At 38.3% G+C, this 19706-nt stretch overlaps 1 protein-coding gene across 1 annotated transcript in view; it reads right to left on the reverse strand.

The window, feature by feature from the left end:
• The window catches only part of LOC118827368 (zinc finger protein 420-like), a 34691-nt gene extending 20117 nt beyond the window's left edge, over positions 1-14574 (reverse strand). Inside the window, exon 1 of the mRNA XM_036598704.1 lies at positions 14543-14574. The gene's annotated coding sequence lies outside the window, so the exon portion shown is untranslated. The remainder of the gene's footprint in view (positions 1-14542) is intronic.
• Between the last annotated feature and the right edge of the window lie 5132 nt (positions 14575-19706).

A 19706-nucleotide genomic window follows, 5' to 3' on the forward strand; every position in this document is an offset into this window, starting at 1 on the left:
ACTGTTGTTTTGTTTATTATGTTAAGATAATTAGGTGGCACAACTTTTGTTTGGAATTGTTAGTATGTTAAACTCAAATTTTTACACTTTTATACATATGAAAGATGAATTATCTGAACAAAAGACAGTAAGTTAGCGCAACTTTTGTGTTTTGGAGTTTTTAGCATGTAAAACTTAAAATTTGAAGGTTTTATACATAGGAAAGATAAATTACTGAACAAAAGCTAGTTAGTTGGCACAACTAAAGGTGTTTTTATTTTAAACTTAAAAGTTTAAGTTGGCCTCAAAACTCAAAAATTTAGTGCAGTAAGTTGCCTTGAAATTTTGAATTTTCTTAACTTTTTCATTTTTACAGTGAACATTCTCTATAAAACCATTTTACATCAGCCCTATTTTTTTTTTCTCTCAGTTGTTTGTATTACTTGTCTAAGTTTATTTTCTAAAATAAAAGTCTCTGTGCATTTAAAATCTGTTTGAGGAGATTAAAAACTAGCTAGAGCTTGTAATCTGACAGTAATCCGGATGGCTCTCACATGAGGGCTCTCCTCAAGATTAACTATGCTATTTTAGCAAAACATGCACGCCTATATCACAGCTGTACATAATACAACTCACTAATGTAATCATTTAAGCACTATTTGTGCACTCACTGTACTGCTGTGGTCGACTTCCAGCAGGAGAGGATCATCTGAAGGCTGCATCCTATTCAGCGCGCATTCACTCCAATAGGGGATCAGAAACCAACACCGACACGACGAGTACAGGCTGCTCGCCTCCCTTTCCGCCTTAAATGGTGCTGCACTTGCATTCTGACACCTGTAGATGGCATCCTAACACTGAGAATCACACGTCAATAAAATGCGGTGTATTTGAAAAATAAAATCCTGAAGAAGAAGAGGAAGAAGAAGAAAGAAAAAGAAAACATACTGAATTATTTTTTACCGTGTCTCTCTGAGCTTAGGCTGTAAGACTAGAGTGAGGGCAAACTGCACGTTGTTTATCCTAAGGCATTATTTGCTTATTCTTAAAACGTCTCAAAAATTTTACTGTATTTTTTTTTTTACTATTCTATGAACATATCTGAGAATACAGAGTGTGATCAGTTTACACTTTTGACTCAAATCCTAGAGCGTTGTCTCTTTATTCTCTTATGGTCTAAAAAGAATCTGATAAATCTGATAAAAGTACTGTAGCATTTACCAAAGGAAAAACATTTTTCAAATACACTACAATGCAATAAAAGAACTTTTACTGCAGTTTTTGTTCTTATTGTGACCCTGTTGACATAGCATGTGAGGGGATAGAATGTGTGGCCAATTATATTACTGCTTATTCTACTTAATTGTCATTATACCAATACAGGGTTGTACAGTATAATGAAAAATGGTTAGGCTACTTTTCTGGTACAGTGATAAAGATGCAAAAGACAAAAACTCAACAATAAGTGCATAGATAAATACAGAATATGTACATGAGCATATAGTCATAATAATATTCATAAAGTGTACAGTGCAGGTAGATAACAATTTGCAGCTTAATCTTCAAGTACAAAGTTTACAGCATAAATTTTCAAGTATTGAGAGTTTCAGCTAAATGTTCAATGTGCATACAGTCCCATGAGCTCGTGGAGCTTGGTGTGTAGGTATGCCGAGTACACTGGAATGAACAAGGTTTAGATCAGTAAGAGTACGTAGTGTGTTTATTCATGTTTAGGTTGGTTTTGCTGGTGTGACCAGTTTAATAACGTGTGGGTAAAAACTGTTCTTGAATATGGTGGTTCTGGATCTGATGTTCTGGTGCCTCTTTCTGGATGGCAGAGGTTGAAACAGGGAGTGGCTGAGGTGTGAGGGGTCAGAGGAAATTGCTGGCTTTCCTTTGACATCTCTTGAAATAGATGTCCTGTGTGGGCGGGAGAGCAGCTGCGGTAGTGTGCTCTTCAGTTTTCACCACCCTCTGCAGGGCCTTGTGTTAAGCAGCAATGGTGCTGCCATAACAGACGATGAAGTAGCTGGTCAGGATGCTCTCCACAGTGGACCTGTGCTGAGCTTTTGTGGCAGGTTGACTCTTCTCAGCCTTCAAAAGAAGTGGAGGCATTTTTGGGCCTTTTTGACAACGTGTGATGTGTTAAGTCACCAAATTAGATTCTCAGCTATGTCGACACAGAGGAACTTGAAGCCGTTCACCTTTTCCACCATCGTCCCTTCAATACTCAGTGGTACGTGCACTCTGCTCCACTGAGCATCGGGGGACGATGTTGGAAAAGGTTATGGTTACGTTCTAAGGTTATAGATCATGTCCTGTAGGGCATTATCTCCTTATAGGCTGTGGGCCAAACCTTGAAAAGTATAAATAAACAATCCCTGGTGAAGAACTGCATTCTTTTTCATATTTGCATCTGAAATATGTTTGTTAACAAAACCAACTATGAGAGCTTGTGGCTGCACAAGCACCAGTGTTAGTGACTGGCTTCGTGCAGAGGCTGACAGGACTGACGGAGGACCAACATGGCCAATGATGGATATTCCTATTAAGGAGATGCACAATGTTTCACAACCCTGGTCCAGAACACTGCCCTGCATATTTTAATGTTTTCACTGCTCCCAAAAAAATGGATTCAGCCAATCAGAACTGTATGGAGCCCTGGAATAAAATAATAAAAATTAATTAGAGTGAACATTTTGCAGTTCGTACGCAAAGTTTTCTTTTATTCATAGTTACGATTTCTTAATTCGTTCCCACAATTAACAATTTGTTCCCCCGTTTTCTTTTAAATGTGCTCAAGTTTTCTTTTTAATTGCACGTTGTGCACATTTTTTTTTGTTTTTTTGAATTCATGCAAACAAAATAAATGTGGTAGATAAAAGTTGTTTTACTTGTCATGTGCACAAGTAGCTGACAGCTTCCTGAAACTCTCACGGGTTTTGATGTCTTAGATTGATGAGATAATTATGGAGCCCTGGAGGGGACAGAGGTAAAAGTAAAAATTAATTCGAGTGAATGTTTTGCAGTTCCTGCACACATTTTATTCGTGGTCATGATTTCATAATTCATTCCCATGATTAAACCATTTTTTCTCGCTCTTGCCCCCAAATCAAAATCAGACCAATCCAACACATCAAAAACCTCAGACAGTCTCAAGGAGCTGTTAGCTACTTCTGCACATGACAAATAACATGGCCTCTATTAGCTACATTTATTTTGTTTGCACACAAATAAAAAACCAAATAACCTTCCCTCAATTAAAAAGAAAACATGAGCACCATTAAAATAAAACGAGAGAAAGAATTAAGAAATTGTGATCACAATTTTTTAAAAGATGTACCCACAAAGTAAACAAAATGTGAGCGTGATTAAAAGAAAACGAGACAATGAACTGTTAATTGTGGGAATGAGTTAAGAAATCATGACCATGAATAAAAGAAAACGTGTGTACGAACTGCAAAACATTCACTCGAATTCATTTCTGTTTCTCTGCATACTTTATTAGCCCTCTTTTACCCCATTCTTCAATAGTCAGGGCCCTTAAAAGACAGAGTAGATATTATTTTCGTGGTGGATCATTCTCGACACTGATGTGGTGATGGTACAAGTGGATCAGATGCAGCAGTGCTGCTTTCGGTCACTCCTGAGGCTCTGAGCCGAGTACATGAGTTCTGGCTCATGCCCATATGGGATGCATGCACACTTGGTTTGGAATTCCTAGCCGGTGCTGGGGTCACTCACATAACATACTGAAATGCTAATCACTATATACAACAAACAAACCTCCCTTACTGTATAGCTGTATAATTCCTCTGAACCACAATGCTTATTTATACAACTGTACAAACATTCATATCGTTCTACAGTGTACTGTCAATAATACTTTACTGTCTCAGACTCTGCATATAAGTACACATTCACATTTACCTTTTTAGCTCGTTTTATGTTAGCCATTTTATATATATTTTATTTATTTATTTCACTATTTTACTGTCTTTTTTCAGTTTAGTATTTCTTATCTGTGTACTTGTCTGTTTAGCGTGTTACATGTGCTCTCACTATGACAGATTTTTTGCATGTCTAACATACTGAAATAAAGTGATTCGAATTCTGAAGTAGATGACAATATGGAACAACAAATAAAAATAAGTCTACATCTATTAGGTTGTATAGAGTGGTGGAATACTTTAAACTGTTGTATTGCACCCATTCATAATAACTGTGATGCGATATACCCCAAAAACTAAAGAGAAGACAACACAGTGATTTTCAAAAGGAGAACACATTATAAAATTTAATAAGAAATGTTTTTTCAGGATTACAGGAACATAAAGAAATATTATTAAAAAATTAAGAATAGAAATGGGTTACATGTTCACAACACACATAACCTTATTTGCAAAGGATTAACTATGGCAACAGTTTTAAGGAGGCTAAAACTAAGAGGGAGGAAGAAAACATAAGTCAGCTGTCTTCCGAGGTTCCTTATTTCGACCAAACTGAAAGGCAGCATCGCACATACCCTTCATGAAGAAGGCATCCCCATAATACTGTTCACTGGCTGAGAGTTAGATCGCTTGTAACCAAAATGGTCACCCACTTGTGTTTGTTCTCGTTAGTGTATTGGGATGGTGGGGTGTCATTCCTCCGTTCCACTAGGGGGCTATAGGGAGGTTTCATTATTTGTATTAGAAATAGAGGCAGCCAAGCTAGGAACGTTTGAGAGTTGGTCAACGAACACATGTACGCTCCGCTTGGATCTCCTTGGTAGGAAACTTGTGTTTATGCTCATTGTAAGTAATATAATTTTGTTGGTTTAATTGTTTATACCTTGACTAAGTGCACTTGCTTGCAACTCCTTGGGCTAATGGTAAGGGTACTGTATTGTTCACATTCATCCATCTGTTTACACAGAGGAAGATTTTACATAGTAATGTTTGATGGACTGGTTTTGGGTGGGAAATGGGTGGTGTAATGTTGGAGACCTCAACACCCTCAAAAGACTCACCAGGGCATTGTCAAGGCCCACCATCTTTCTTCTAGGCCTACTAGGCTAGTTGGAAGCTGTAACTCCTTCCAACTCCAAGTTATAACAATGGACACCAAGGACCGCCATTCCTCTTGGTGGGATCAAATATTTACTTAATAATTATTTGAGATTTATCACCAACTCAGAGAATCTCACATCCAGATATAATTCTCTTGTACATAGCTTATGGGACTTTATTGTGGCCTGCTTGTTCATTGGGGATTTGTGTGCAGGTGGATTGGTATTGATATGATATTGCATTGTGAATACAACACAATGAAAAAACATGACAGATGGAGTGGTCGTTTCTGGTCACCAATGTGTTAACAAATGTAAGTTATTTCTGTCTCGTCTTTACTCTTTTGCTGTATTTGTTTAACACAGTTGTGTTCATGCAATGCCTACTAAGGTTACTTTTCGGTAAAATGCTCCCCAACAAGAGAGGACCCTTTGAAGGCAGTGACTAGATATGCAGATTCCAGAATGGAACGCATTATGGTTATGTTCAGACTGCAGGCAAATCAAACCTTTTTTTTCTCAAATCAGACATTTTGAGACGACTATCCGACCTGTAATTTCCAAGTGATCAGATCAGACTTGTGTGTCCAGACATCACCAACCTATCTGCATGCGTTGCTGTAGTAATGCCATAGGCGTCAGTAAATACGTAGCTGTGCTGGTGATGCAGAATTCAAACTCGGATGCAGGAGAGATCTGAAAAATTCTCTGGCATAGGCATGATGAATCTTTGGCCCTCTTTCTTGAATCCCAGCACTTCCATCACTCTGGATTTAACATCATTGTTTGTCATGTTGCAAGTGACGCAAAAGACTTGGAAATCCAATCTAAGCGGCCAGAGTGTCCAAACTTGGATTGGTTCAGAAACATAACTGAACATGGTGTCACTGGTGAGATTCAGTCAAGAAAAATCCCTTATGCACATCTTAATGATGCCAGCAAGACTCACTCTCGGTTCCAACTCCTATACCACTGGCTGCTGCCATGGCTGGTAGGAGAGACTGAAGATGGCCATAGAGGTTCTTATCTCATGTCATGGCACCCTTTTCAAGGAACAATCATTCTCCAAGTATTACAAAGAACAACAAAATATGTCAAAGTCTCTGAAGTGTGAAAGAGTAATGGAAAGTTCATGGGTGAGGGGAAGTCTGGCCTGTATGCGATTTTATGCTGTGTAGAACAGGCATGCCTAGGCCATACTGAGGAGAGGTCACCAGTACGTTACTCAGATAGCTTGATATATTGCAGCCCTTCATACCACTATCTCTCCTTTACAAAGCTGTTCAGTTCTGCCCAGCACAGCAAAAACTTCATTGTTGTAGTCTTCAAGGTCGCATCTCCTTCAATAATCCTCAGCAAAAACACTGAACGTTCAGCATACAAAAACATCTAAACATTAAAAGGGAAGACAAAGTGGTGCTTTCATTGCAACAAGCACTAACTAGTTTATGTGTAGGAGCAATGTGTAGATGTCAAAGGAGCAAAAGAGTTACTCAAGGAGTCTAACACTGTAAAATGTTTGTCAAAACATCCATCATTTCATCAGAAACGCTATACCAACTTATACATACATTAAATTACAAAGACCCTGTTATTATTCAATGTGGAGCTTCTCAATTGTTTTCAACATATAACAAATGAAACTAATCTTGGGGAGAATCTGAAGTACCACATCTCACTGGTTGCCTTAGCTGTGCGCTTGACATGTTCAGCACAGAGAATTATATTTCATGTTATGTTCCGTATAAAACATGTGGCTTTCCCTCAGAAACAGTTTGAAATCTAGGCTGGAAGCACCGTACCCTGGAGACTTTTACTCCCAACCATAATGTGTTATGGTTGCAGTCATTACTGCCCATTTCCACCACTGCTCTTAGTGCACTTGTGTATCGTCACAGTCTTCAAGTGCCTGAAACTCTTCCCACAATCTGAACAGTAATACGGCTTCTCTCCTGTGTGAATGCGCTGGTGTTGTTGGAGATTATTCTGTAGCGTAAAACTCTTTCCACACTCTGAACAGTAATACGGTTTCTCTCCTGTGTGAATGCGCTGGTGTTGTAGGAGATTACTCTGATGATTAAAACTCTTCCCACACTTTGTGCAGTGATACGGCTTCTGTCCTGTGTGAATTCGCTGGTGTATTTGAAGATTACTCTGTTGATTGAAACTCTTTCCACACTCTAAGCAGTGATATGGCTTCTGTCCTGTGTGAATGCGCTGGTGTATTTGGAGATGAATCTGTTGATGAAAACTCTTCCCACACTCTGAGCAATAATATGGCTTTTCTCCTGTGTGAATGCGCTGGTGCCGTTGGAGAGAATTCTGCTGAGTAAAACTGTTCCCACACTCTGAACAGTAATATGGTTTCTCTCCTGTGTGAATGCGCTTGTGTCGTTGGAGATGACTCTGTTGATTGAAAGTCTTTCCACATTCTGAACAGTGATACGGCTTCTCTCCTGTGTGAATGCGCTGGTGTGTTATGAGATGGTTCTTCTGATTAAAACTCTTTCCACACTCCAAGCAGTAGTGATTTTTCTCCTTACTATGTGTCTGTGTTTGTTTGTGAGATGTGTTCATGTGGAGGGTATCAGATGATATTTGCTGCGTACAGGAATGTCCTCTGGATGCCATATGTATCACCTGTTTTAGCAACTCAACAGTCCGCTTGGTAGAATGTCCTGACGTGTTTACAGAAGCACATTTAAGCTGGGTAGGAAAGTGCAGGAGAAGACTTGAAACAGAACATCTATGTCTGGAAGAAAAAAAAGGAAAAAAAAACTCAATGCAACAAAAGTAGTCTGATCGAAATCATGAATGCTCCACTTACATCAACTGGCCAAAAGTGTAAAGAAAGAATTCTGTCTGCAATTTTATTTGATGTGGAAAAGTCAAACAACTAATCACCCAAATTCTTCAAAAAGACAGAGACCTCTTAAGTTGTGTTGTCATGCCAATATTAGAAACTCCAGAGCTAAGCTGGATTTCTGCATGACAAAAATGACTGGGATCATTAGAAAATTGCCACCATCATGTCCTTGTGTTTTTCTTTTTTTTGGGTAAAGTCTCAGAGCTTATTTGATTCATTAGGCTTTGATCCAAGTCAGGAATAGACCATTTCAGAGCATAATAAATTATGCGATCCTTCAATCAAACCTTAACCCTTCACAGCCATGGGCTCATCCAAACAGCTAACTGAGGATCTGACACTTATGAAAAATAGACACTTATGAAACAAAAGAAAAATATAAAATACATCTGAACACTTCCTGCTTATAAACTTTAAAACATTAAGAAATCAAAGTAAAGAACAACTGTTGAAGTCAAGGCAAGATCTGGAAGACTGAGAAATATCTCTGAAAAAACTGCTTGTAGACTGTCAGATATGGAAAGCAAGACCCCTGCCTCACTGCCAAAGATTTGCAGGAAGATTTGGCTGACAAGCAAACAGTGATGCACTGGCCTACTGTGCAGTTTTGTTGTACAAACATCATCTACATGAAAGATTAGCAGAACGTAACCTTAACTGTGATCCCATCACAATTGTCTATTGCTGAAGTTTGCAAATGACTCCAGAGACATTTTAGATTCAAGTGCTGTGGTCTAATGAAACAAAAACTGAACTCTTTAGTTACAGAGACTACTCAAACCTTTGCACAAACACCATACTTCATTTTAGCTTTTTATTTTTCAATATATTGAATTTAGCACAAATGGTAACCTTGTATTAAAATTAGCTGCAATGTGTCGTTTATGTTTACTCCATACAGACTATGTATTAACCTTTCATTTATAAAAATCAACAAAACATGTAATTTGACCAGGGATGCCTAAACACCTGGTTGAGTTTTGACTACTCTTGTGCTAAAAACAAGCTGTGTTTATACACCTCCAATCCTTAAATCCCATAACAGTCCTCCCTACGCTTATCTCCCAAACACTGCTAATGCAGGGTTTGAGAGTATTTCTTGTATCAGAGTAGTTTAGTACAGAGTTTTCCAAACTGTGGGTCAGTGTGGGGACGAGTGGGTCGTGACGAAGCTCCAATTATGCTATACTTTTTTATTTGAGAGCAGATCTAAATTAAATATATGTTTTAGATCTGTAGGGGTAATCAGGCCTTTTCTGCACCGCACTACACCGCTGACGCTCTCAAAGCACTCCCGTGTTGTCAGTGTGACCTTTAACATACACACACACACACACACACACACACACACACACACACAACTGAAGTGCAATTATCGAGTGACATGTGGTCGTCACTTAAAGCATACAGTTTGGATCAGAACATAATTAAATAAGACATGTAATGTTCAACTACATATTAATGAACTGTTCATACTGAAGGTACGAGTTAAATGGATTATATCTAAATGCAGGACAATTAAGTGTTCTTATGGCATTCTTCCTATCCCACAATCTCCCCAATGTTTGTTTAGGCATGTATTGGGGAGAGAGAAGGAAAAAAAGACAGCGATTAGCTTTCTCCAAGACAGAATAAGTCATTTTCTGCTCATTGGTCTAGCTTAATCTTGGTGACATACAGTCAAATAAAATGGTTATATGATTGGCAAGTGCATGTTGGTCATTTGTAGCAAAATGATGAAAGATTTTTTGTGTCTAACTTGCATCTTCATTTTAGACATGTGCTTAATGTTAACAGCTTTTGCCAGAAATCATGGTTTTGTGTTTGCTGCAGGCAGACTATCACAGATAAAGTTTCTCCTGTCAGTCATGAAAGACTTCAATCTACTGTTTTCCCCTGCGCGATGTCTGTGGTTTCCCCTTCTCAGCGTCTATGGTTTCACAATTATAAATAAAATCCCCAGATAAGGTGTAGTGTGACCCTTATTTGAAGGGCAAAACTGACCTGAGAAACAGGCTGAAAGGGGGTCCTCTGGCAGCTTGTCTGCACATTATTTCCCTACCAATGGGCCATCATTTCCCCCATAAACAGGATCTGAATTGCTTATTTAGGAAACCATTTATTAAAGAGGTTATGTATTACGTATCAGCATTAGCAGATATGTTCATGAGTATCAGATATCAGTATTATCCCAAAATTCCCAAGTCAGCTCTTCCCTACATTTAATATTTAAACCTAAATTTTCATTGATCAATACCAAAAATTGAATTTCAAATGACATATTTAGCTAGTGCATTTCAATCTGCGTTTGTTTGTTCATTGATGTTTTAAAACTGAAAGCACATTTGAACAGCCAGTTTGGGTAAACCGGTGATAGTTGTTGGGCCTAGTAACAATCATTAAACCATACCTAATAAATAAATATCTAACCTATAACTTCATGTTAAATGCTCATTCGATTAAGGGGCTTCGAAGCAGCCAAAGGAAGCAGAATTAGATTTTAATGGTATAAACTAAACAAAACTAATTTTGGTCATTATGCAATAAACTAAAAGCTGTATTTTATAATATATTGGATAAAGTTTCGGTTTTGCAATGATTTAAGTATCACAACAAAAAAAGTTTATCTAAAGCTAAAGTTGAATTTACAACTATGACCGCCAGTGGTATCAAAACATAGTATTCCCATTTCAGCATTAAATAAACAGAGATAGCCAGATCATTCTGACTGACAGAAAGTTGTGATGTATTTTCATTTTTAACTAGCGAGAATTGACTGTTGCACTGTGGGTTTCAACTCCAGTCCTGGGGGTCCTCTACCCTGTACAGTTTCAGCTATTCACGGCACCTAACACACCTGATCCAGCTCATGAAGAGCTTGATAATTACCTGCTGAGCTAGATCAGGTGTGTTGGGGCAGTGAATACTTTGCAGGTCAGTGGACCCCCAGGACTGCATTTGAAAACCACAGGACTATGGTACACAAAAGGACAATGTGGTGCCATTCCAACAACAAAAGAGGTCAAAACAGCAAAACTATAGTACTGAAAAGAAGAACAACACTAATTACTTGACAGAAACCACCTATATGTATGAGATGTTCCATAGTTGACATAGTTAATGGGACCAAGTGTGGTAACGATGTCCTTTTGCATACTAGTTTAATAGACAACAAAACTGTTACATTATTTACGAAGTCAAATTACACAGATTTTCTCCATCTGATTCTGTGACCTCTTACATTGGTCTTGACACAAGTGGCACCATTCAATCTTGAACCAACTCTTTATAGGGTAGCTTTTGGTACTTAATGAGAGCAGTTTTTGTTTAAACGTGTTTATGCTTATGAATACCAGAAATGCATGGGTAATCGAGCACTAGATTAACTGCTTGAGGTGATTGGAATTTGAATACTGAAATCTCTATTTGTGTATTTGTTCTATTTCAGCACAGAACGACAGAAAATATATAGATTAAAAGCCACTGCATACTAAATGTGACGTGAATAAACAACATGAAAATGCAAAATATTCTGACACGTAACATTTCTTCTCAAAGAAAGAGCGAATGGTGACACTAGGCAAGTTACTTTCCATTTTGGACAAGTGAAAGTAGCATGAAGAGCTTCACTGTTTCATTTAGTAAGTCTGCACATTACATGTAGCCACCCTAAAACACAAGTGCTTAAACTTGAGTGTGTTGCTAATGAAGCATGGTTAAGGACGTAACTAAGAGGAGCCTTGCCACTGAAAATCTGGAGACCCTTCCAGCTGTTGAGCCAATCACTCCCATTCACACGTTCAAACCCTTGAAATTCACTCACAACAGAAACAATGTATCCACAACCTTCCACTAATGCACATCCTTCAAGCTCACAGCAGAGACCGTCTTACCACCTTTTATTTTCTGAAGGGAGCAGCAGCTAAAGCAGCGTTAGCTCAGTTATTAAAACAGTCCATCTCAGCTCGCTCTTTCTGTTTCTTCCAAGTGTCCACGGAAAGAATTCTATAGTTTAATGCTGTTCAAAAATCCAAACTTTAAATGCTTCCTGAAATCTTCTGTTAATGTAATTGCGGGAGCTTCTAAAGTCAGTTTTTGTGTAATTGTGAGCTTCTGTGTAACTGAAGACAAATTCCTTGTATGTGTCAAAATACTTGGCTGAAAAAGAATTTTGTTGCATGAGGTGTTGATTTGGAATGAATACAGAGGCATCAAAGCTGGCATTACCATCAATGTCAAAATACTGTTATAAATCCAACACAAACTAACACACTGTTTAATGCACTTACCCACTTAGCAAAGCTTTATCCAATTCTGTGCTGAAAAACAGTTCCTGAATCTGAAAATCTCAGCCTTGGAATCTGTGGAAAGTCATTTATCACCTGTAAGTTCATATAAATCCATTTTCATTTAGCTCTCAACACTTTTAAGACAACACAGATTGTACTAACGTGAAACGACACACTGCACTGTAAAACTGGATCACCAATACACCTCTTGGTCTCTTAGCTTTTTTCCTTTATAGTCTTTTGCAGAAATCATTTGAATGCATCCAATCAGAATAAAGTGGTAGGAGAGGGGCGAGGCTTATATTAGTCACACCTACACTCAATGACAATGAATCTGCATTCAAATCAGACACATGTACTGTTCAGACCACAAAGGGCTGCAAAAATAATTACTTAATAGTGAATGACTACCTGCCCATCACACTCTTCACATTCATGCTGTCTGGAAAAACAGTGAACGATCAAGTACCACCAGTTTTCAGTTTCATTTAGATCAGAGATTCCCAGTTCCACTCCCAGACACCTCACACTCTACATGTTTTTATACTTTCCCTTATCTAGCACTCCTAATTCAACTCATAAACTGTTCAGTGCTGGATTAGAGAGTGTTAGAGAAAGCAGAAAAAAAGGTGCAGAGCATGTAGTCTCAAGGACTGGGATTGGAAAAATCTGAACTAGACCGTCAAACTCATCTTTACAAAAACACACGGCCTAAGCCAACGATCATAAGGTACTTATGTAACAGATTTATATTGGATGTCTTTGGAACTAACTTGCCAAACAAATCAATATCTATACATAAGCAGATAGAAATCTTTCTGCATATGCAAGTCTGATGAGATATACTATAAAAACTACAGTCTCTAAAAACTGTCAATGTTACATATATGGATCCCATCAATTCTATACGATTAGAACTAACAGATTTTATTCCAGTTTGAATTAAATATGTTCTAAGCAATTAAATCACTTTTTAGCAAGAGACACAAATTTGTTAATAGCATAAGAAATGTTTTTGTAAAGCTGACAGACCATTTGGTACACTTTTTTCAGTGTATTATATACAGAATATTACAAAATGATACGAATATTTGCAAAAATTTAACATGTATACAGTTGTGAAAATAGCATTATGTTACAGAGGAGTTGCTGTAACACAGTAAGGAGGTTAGTTTGGTTTAAGTTTAAAGCACAAGGTGTCCTCAATCTTCTACCAGAAGAAAGTGGTGGCTGGAAGATGGGTCAGCTGTAATTTTGCTAGATCGCTTCATCACCCTGTTGTTATAGATGTCCTGAAATCCACCACCATCTTTGCAGTCTTTTGTGTGCTGAGCAAAAGGACAACAGCTGTTCAACTTGCTTTCTGTAGGCACTTTCATCCCCATTGGCTATGAGGCCCACCACAGTGATGTATCGGCAAACTTCAGGGTCTTCACAGCTGGTTCCTTAGAGACCCAGTCATTGGTAAAAAGACTGAAGGGATGAGAGCACACAACCTTGCAGGACACCAGAAGTGAGGGTCCGGGGGTCTGATGTGTGTGTTCTTAGCCATGCTAACCTGCTGTTTCCTGTTAGTCAGGAAGTCCATGATCCACCACAAACTGAACTCTAGCGTAGGTTCCAGGACCGTCAAGATGTTCAAGCATGAAGTGCAGGGCCAAGTTAACCGCATCTTCATGTTTTGCTGAACATGTTGATGAAAACTAGTGCTAGTTGGTGACAGCAGTGTTTTAGGGTGGACGGAGAGACCCTGTCTAGCCTTGAAGCTTTTCTCACCTTCTGTCTGCTGAGAAGCCTGTTAATGTCCATATCTTTGATGGTCAGATGAGCAGGGGGGCAGAGCTGGGAGAGTCAGAGTTGGGGATAATATGACATCACAGTGTCTGTATATTCATCTAGGCTCTCTGTAACCTCTTCAAAAACAGTCCAGTTTGTGGACTCAAAGAAGCCCTGTAGCTACTCTCTGTGGTTCTTTCAGCAATGTGTCTTTTTGTCATTTTTTCCATAGAAGTCTCTTTTTCTTGGGAGGCTAAAGTCTGAAGGAATTACTTTTCTAACCAGTGTCTGGGTGGTGTCATTTGGCTTCCACCATCTCCTTAGTAACCATCAGTAGTGATCATGATCATTAGAGCTAGTGAACTCAACAGGAGGGTTAACCCTCAGAACTGTTCGCACCTCTGTGCTCTCGAGTGTGTGTAGATTATGTTCTTACCTAAGAACAAATCCCAAATAAGAAAACTTTGTTGAATGTCAGAATCTTCGTGAAAACCGTGTAAGCTTGTTTTAAGAACAAAGTCTTCTTAAGAACGGTTGGTCAATGAGGTGCAGTGAGTGTTAAAGAGTCGGACAGCTTCCTACCTTCAACAGTTCAGCTCTTGTTTCTGCTCCTCCATCAACACCGTATGAGCGCGGAGGCGTGGACTGCTGACCACAACACAACCTTCTGCCTCTCCGCTTTAGTGCAGTTGGAGAAAGTTATAGTCACTGAATCAGCGCCACCACCTGGCCTGAAGCGCCTTAACGCTGGAACCACACGGTCACATAAACAAGGCGGTTAAACACCACCCGTATTCGGTTAAGCCCCGCCTCCAGCGCTCTGATTGGTAAGAGCAGAGTGAAGGAGGAGTCATGATGATTTACTATGACGTCAAATATGATAATTGATTTTATGTAGCATCAAGATTCAGATTAGAAAACAAACGCTTTAAAATACAATGTGGAGAAAAAAATTAACAGTAATAGATACGTCTTTGTCTGTGGTACCATTTCATCTGTACAGGATGACGTAAAAAAGTGTGTGTAAGTTCACCATTCTCTAAAAATAATGTTAAAACAATGTTCCTCAATAAACCAGCCCTGTCTCCCCATCCCATTGCCCCTACCAACGAATCAGCACTATTCCCAAATCACGAAGGAAATGAGCAGCATTGTGTTGAGTGACATGTCAATTGGCATAATTGCAGATGGTGTGTGGGAATTTCTTTCTCTCTTGTTATGAGAAAAAGAAAAATGATTAAATCCTTTGCAATGATAAGAATTCAGATTATTTTTCCATTCATCTTCAAATATACTTTTTTTTTACAAATTCCGTAGTTGTTGTTTATAATAAAGATACACACATGGCATCATATTTGCTAGTTTAGGTTAGTGAATGTCCGTTTTACAGCTTTTGGTACATTGAGGGATTAGCATTCTAATGTTAGCTAATTTTAAAGTTTCACATGAATATAACTTAAATATGCATTAACTTCTTCAACCATGGCTACTTAGCTACTCGGCTGTCTATTTTAGTTTTATTTATTAATGTTCAGAGAATTTTCCATCTAAGACTTTTAACATTGAAATTCATTTTAAACTGTAAAAGTTTGGCTTTAGCACATTTCTTATAGAGGGCATCGATTCTTGAATGGAAAATTCTTTGAACATTAATGAATAACTTAAATATAACTGAAATATACATTAATCTCTGTAACCTTGGTTACGTAGTTGATACTGGCTATTTTTTACATTTCCACTGTATGCAGAATGTTGCAGTGTTATATTTTACAATGTGGAAAAATGTTATGAAGATACCAGAAAAGATCAGGCTAACTGGTTAATCATGTTTCCAGCTACACAGTACCTGAAGGTAAAGTCTTTGTAACTACAGCTTTACAAGTTAGAAACAGGAACATCTGATGACCATGTGAAGGCAGTATCAGCTAGAAGGAATTTAGTCAGATCTTTGAAGACTGTCCAATGAGAAGGGTGAGAGACATTCCTCTTGGATAAACCTCAAATTCGGCTGAAGTTGTGCAGTATATGGAGAAATCCTCCTATATGGACGCTTATGGGCACACCTAGTTCTGGGTTTGGGCAGTCGAAGGATTACAATACTGGAGTTACAGTCGCGTGTTTATACTGTGACCCTCTAACGCATCACACATCAGCCTTTGTACACAACCAAAGGGTGCTTATATACTGTGAGCATGCCCTGAAGACCAAACTTTAGATTATTAGTCTGTGGAACCTCATATTAAGATTAGATATCATCTGTCACTGAGGTCAAACTTTAGAGGGAGTGTGCAAAAAAACATTAATTTGCTGTCACAAATTCAGTAAAACTGGACAATGTGTGCCTCCAAAAGTTAAAATTTGTCTGTGAAGCTACTTAATGTTAAATAACATTACGTAAAGGTTCTCTAAAGGTTCTTAAAGTATTAATATATTGTTTTAATTAGAGAATGATGAGAATATTTACTCAGGCTTGGTCTAAAAAAGGTGTTTTTACATTATCCTGTCCAGATGATAGAGTTTTTAAAAATGTCTTATTGCATGAAAGTGTGCCTTGCTTGAAAGGTTTACTGCAGATTATAATTTAAAGTATTTGTTTTCTAATCTGCATTTCGATACGGCATAAAACCAGGATCAAATATGCTGTTACCCCATCAAAGCGCTGGAGGTTTGACTGAATACGGGTGGGATTTAAAATAACGACAGATCCGTCTGTTTCCGTGATTACGTGGTTCCAGCGTGAAGCCGCTTTAGGCCAGGTGGTGGCGCTAATTTTGTATCTAACTTTCCCCAAGTGCACTAAAGCGGAGAAGCAGAAGATTGTGTTGTGGTCAGCAGTCCAAACAGCGCTCATACAGTGTTGATGGAGAAACAGAAAGAAGAGCTGAACTGTTGAAGGTAGGAAGCTGTCCGACACTTTAACACTCACTGTTCTTCATTCACTCTGAGACAAACAAGGGGGTGTAGAGTGTGAGCCAGTTCAGATGTTCCTAATCTGAGTCCTGGAGACCATACTCTCTGCATATTTTTTGCGTTTTCTCTACTCTAACACTCATAATCCAACATTTATTCAGTTAATTAGTTCAATTAGGGATGCTAGATAAGGGAAAGTATTAAAATGTGTATACAGTGGGGTCTTCAGGACTGTAGACCTCACACTATACACAGGATTCCAGTAATGGATCTTTGATTGTAGGAATGGGAATGTAATGTATAGGAATATCCTTTAATCGTCTTCCTATCTAGGGTAGAACAAGATCAAGATACAATTTGATTTTTAATATTTTTTGTGTTTAAAAAAAGGCCTTGATTATACAGAGCTATAATTATATAATATGCCCATTGTTTGGAAAAAGTATCAGAAAAAGTTCTTTAATAGAAATAAAATCCAGTTATTTAGGCCTGGGCGTTTCAGTAGCAGAAGCCCCTCCCCACCCACTTTAATCTGACTGGATGCACTCAAATGTGTAAGTTTGATCTGTATATGAGAGAGGCTTAAAAAAGAGCAAGGGGTGTATTGGTGATACAGCTTTACAGTGCAGTGTTTTGTTATGCTAGTACAACTTGTGTTAGCTAGTTGCTGGAAAAAGAGCTTGCTTGATGACGTTACAAATAGCTTATTTCTGCTCAGCAGACTTGGATGAAATTTTATAAAGTAAATTAATTTTTTCATTCATAAGCTGAGCTTCAGAATCAAGTCTGAAAATGTAAATGAGTCATCAGACATGTTTGATGCTGCTGCTGTGATTTTTTTTGTTTTTTTGTTTTTTTTTAGAGATTCTTGAGAGCTGTATCTGTTTGAAACATGCCCCAAAACATCACAGGCTCTACAACTGGAAGGGTTTCAAAATTCTTGGACATGCCACCATTTTTCACATGAAATTTAAATGAACCGTCACTTAGTATTTGCTGCTGAGGTTGTGTTTATCGCTTTTCACTCAAATATCAACAAAATATGCAGTTTGGTTATGCTTGTTTATCTCGTATGTAGTATTATTAGGAGTAGTTAAATTATAGTTTAACAGTGTTTAACTGTGTCACTGTTCCAGAATGGCTACATTTAACATTGAACCAGCATTCAAACCAGCAATCAACACTTCATTCAAACTTGAATGAACATTTGTAGCTTTTGTCTTTTGCTGTATCAGCAAGTTCAGTGTTTCTGTTTGGTAGCATGTAGCATTGGAGAGGTATTGTTTGGATTGATTGTGGTCTACCTGAGAGATTGGACTCTCTCCAAAGCTTTCATCAGATCAAAACACTGAACACTTAACAAATAAACCAGCTTAAGTATATTTATATTTTTCAGTGCCAGTTAGATGTTATTCTGAGCTATGGAAATATAACTTCAGGGAGAGGTCTACATGCAAATAATAAACAAAACCACTAATGATCTTACAGCTTAGTAAACCTGAAAATACAAAAGAAAAAAAATGCATCCAGCTGCCCTAAGCTTTGTTATCTGTTAGAATAGAATCATGGAATCATATCAGATACTTTTTATAGTAAGCCATTCACAAGAAACATTTGATCATCTTGACCATTCTTATAGAACACAGATTCTGATTCTGATTTGTCATTGACTACATACAACACTATGACAAAACTGTATTATATACCTAATATATATTTTGTACCTAAATAACACATTGATTATTGATTTGGATTAGATCACCTTTGTTGCATTTCACATTGTGTTTAGATTATCTTTTCTTTTTTTTCCTTCCAGAAATAGTGTCCTGGTTCTAGACTTGCTCCTAGTGTCCACTTTCCTACACAGCTCAAATTTTCATCCCTAAACACATCAGAACGTTCTAGCAAGAGTAACATTTAAGCTGTTAAAAACAGGTAAAATAAAAGAATATGGCGTCAAGAAGAAGCTGCAGTACCCAGCAAACATCATCTGGTACCCTCCACAAGAACACCTCTCACAGACAGACACAGAAACGAAGCAAAAAGAGAAATCACTACTGCTCAGACTGTGGATTGAGTTTTATTCAGCTGAGTCATCTTAGAAACGCACCAGCACATTCACACAGGAGAGAAGCCGTATCAGTGCCCACAATGTGGGAAGAGTTTTACTCAACAGGGTTCTCTCAGAATACACCAGCGCATTCACACAGGAGAGATGCCGTATCACTGCTCAGAGTGTGGGAGGAGTTTTACACGACGAAATACTCTCCAACGACACCAGCGCATTCACACAGGAGAGAAGCCGTATCACTGCTTAGAGTGTGGGAAGAGTTTTAATCAACTGAGTTCTCTCCATCAACACCAGCGCATTCACACAGGAGAGAAGCCGTATTACTGTTCAGAGTGTGGGAAGAGTTTTAATCAACAGAGTAACTTCAAAACACACCAACGAATTCACAAAGGAGAGAAGCCGTATCACTGCTCAGAGTGTGGGAAAAGTTTTTCTTTGCAGTGTAACCTCAAAACACACCAACGCGTTCACACAGGAGAGAAGCCGTATTACTGCTCAGAGTGTGGGAAGAGTTTTACTCTACAGAGTACTTTACAAAAACACCAGCGCATTCACAAAGGAGGGAAGCCGGCATTTAAATTTTCAGGCAATCAAATCCCTTGATGACACACATGTGCACTAAGAGCAGTGGTGAAAATATGTAATATTAAAGGCAGTGATGTAACCTTATCACAAGTGTGCCCAATCCCTGGGCCTGGAGGTCTACCACCCTAGAGAGTTCAGATTCAACAGACCTGGCTGTTTTATTCAGATGCCCCTGAAGGC

Source organism: Colossoma macropomum, unplaced genomic scaffold (assembly GCF_904425465.1).
Source record: "Colossoma macropomum unplaced genomic scaffold, Colossoma_macropomum, whole genome shotgun sequence".
NCBI classification, from domain to species: Eukaryota; Metazoa; Chordata; class Actinopteri; order Characiformes; family Serrasalmidae; genus Colossoma; species Colossoma macropomum.